Below are 2772 nucleotides of genomic sequence, written 5' to 3'. Positions count from 1 at the left end.
TATTCCCCATTAGAGTATATATTATTCTTTTTTATTCTCTTGAGTTGTAATATACAAAACCTATATTATATAGCCTAACCCCCAACATGTATATCATGCTCTTTTATCATAACACTAATACAAAAGTGGGCTTTCCCGATAGTTTTTAAATGTCGCTATTGAGCAATGACGACACTCGACTAACTATTGTATTTACCTATGTTAACGTAGGGGTAGGTACGCCGACAGTTTTTAACTATCGTGATTGCTCTCTATGCCGACAGTTATTAACTGTCATAATTGCTCTCTACCCCCAACAGTTTTTAACTGTCATAATTGCTCTCTACACCAATAGTTTTTAACTGTCGTAATTGCTTTATACACCGACAGTTTTTAGCTATCGCTAAATATAATACTGTGGATGCCAAAAATCCACCAAAAAGAAACTCTTTAGTCCCTGGTTGGAACATAGGGATAAGGGTCGCTTATTCATGTTATTGGGCTCGAGCCTGTAGGCCTTGTTGAATACAGGAGATCATCTCATGAGAAACAACACATTATGAGCCACAAGGTTTGGCCCTGCTAAGCTAAGGGGCCACAATGAATACTGCAAGAGGATAGGTGCACAAGGCCCTCACATAGTGAGGTCCGACGTGCCCGTGCAAGGCTGACATGCTCATGGGTCAAGATGCACTCATACGCGTGAATGATGCCAAAGACGCCCGGGACATACACCTATGGATGCTCAATATTCCACGCTTATAAAAGACCCAAAGAACGCACTTAAACCCCCATACGCCTACACTCTCATTGGGTCCTCGGGCCATCAGGCACACGCCCCCAGCGAGGCCATCAGGGACACGCCCCCAGCAAGGCCATCAAGCACGCACACCTCCTAGCGAGGCCATCAGGCACACGCCCCCAGTAAGGCCATCAGGCACACGCCTCCTAGTGAGGCCATCAGGCACACGCCCCCAGTGAGGCCATCAGGCACACGCCCCCAGCGAGGCCATCAGGCACGCACGCCTCCTAGCGAGGCCATCAGGCACACGCCCCCAGCGAGGCCATCAGGGACACGCCCCCAGCGAGGCCCTCATGCGCGCGCGCCCCTAGCAAGGCCGTCAAGCGCGCACCCCCAGCAAGGCGCTCATGCGCACGCGCCCCCGCGAGGCCCGTGGGCCACCATCTTCTCGGGAGGCCGTTGCACCATCGCGTCACTAGTCTAGATCCATGCCGCAAGGAGAAAAGTATAGCTAGGCCCCTCGCCACTAGGAGCCTTGCAAGGCACGGCCAGTTCATGGATCATTACCGCCTCGCATCTATGCCTTGCAAATGAGGGTCACATGGCATTGATCTCATGAGGTATGGAGTCCACTGATGAACTGAAAGGAGTTAGAGTACGGACATAGTACCCACGTCAGATAAGTAGTGGAGGTACGAACAAAGTACCATCTGTTGTCCTCACCAGCCACTCCTCTGACACCCGTACCAGGCAGGTAGTGGAGGCATGACCAGGTACAGAAGGTGAGGTGCTCCCATGATCTCTGACCTTGTACCTGAGCCGACACCACTACCCCTGGAACCACTCTCCTGTTAGTGTACTTGTGTACCATCTGGTCCCCTGGACCACCATGTACCCAGGGCCATTAGAGCCTACTATAAAATGAACCCCACTTCCACAGAGAAGGGGGTTGGAAAATTCATTGTATGCAGAGGCTATTGAGAAATATACCAAAGCTTGCTCCATTTTTTATCTGTGTTTACTTTTCCTTAAAGTTTATTCTAAGTTCTTATCTAAACTTCGTCGCATTTACCTTTAAGTTTTCTGGCCTAATTTCGTTGACGAGATTTCACCGTCAACAAATACCAAAAATAATAAAAATTGCCACATATTTATATAAAATAAAATAACAAAAAAGTATCAATAAATCAAAATTTTATATATTCTACATTCTTCCCTATGTCTAATAATTCTCCCCCACATGAGACAAAAATAATTGGTGCATGGAGAGCGTGGCATACATCATAATAATAGTATTCAATTTTCTTTCATTTACAAAATCCACAACCCCATCAAAGTTACGAAACAAATGTGAAGGGATTGCCCCCAAATCAAGTGAAAATTGAACTAAGATTCTGATATAAGTGGAAAAGATTATTTCCACTTCCATCCCTTCCAAAAAAAACTAATTCAGTAGCATAAAACAACATACAGTCTTCAAATGTCCTTTTCTCTTTCTCCTTTTTTATGATAGCCATCAAAAACTAAATGAGGGGCCATGTACATCTAAACACAAAAGACATGACAAGCACACATCCATATGTATAAATACATGAACAAATGTACGTCTTAGACATATCACAAATATAAAGATGCAAATTAATACATCTTTAAAATTAAAAAGTATCTCCACTCAAAATTCAACTTAAAAAAATTATAAAACATTAGAAAATGTGTAGGTTCCACGAATTAATTCAGTCTAGAATCAATATTTACACACAAGAAGTTCAAACAATGAACTACGACCCAACAACATATAAATTCTTATTCTTAAAAGATCAAATCATATCATTGTCAAACCTAGGTCCATACTAGTGCAATACAATTATATCGTTTGAACTGACTACATGTCTTAGAAACCAAAATAAGACAAATCATAATATGTTTGAAAGTAACATTTGATGCACACGATGAACAAATCCGTGGTTAAAGAAATATAACAAGTATTTTAGGATGATAATAAACCCGAGGCCAATAATAATAATTAGCACACTACTTACATGGAATATAGA

This window comes from Humulus lupulus, chromosome 9 (assembly GCF_963169125.1).
Source record: "Humulus lupulus chromosome 9, drHumLupu1.1, whole genome shotgun sequence".
Classification (NCBI taxonomy): Eukaryota; Viridiplantae; Streptophyta; class Magnoliopsida; order Rosales; family Cannabaceae; genus Humulus; species Humulus lupulus.
This window is presented reverse-complemented; position numbering follows the sequence as displayed.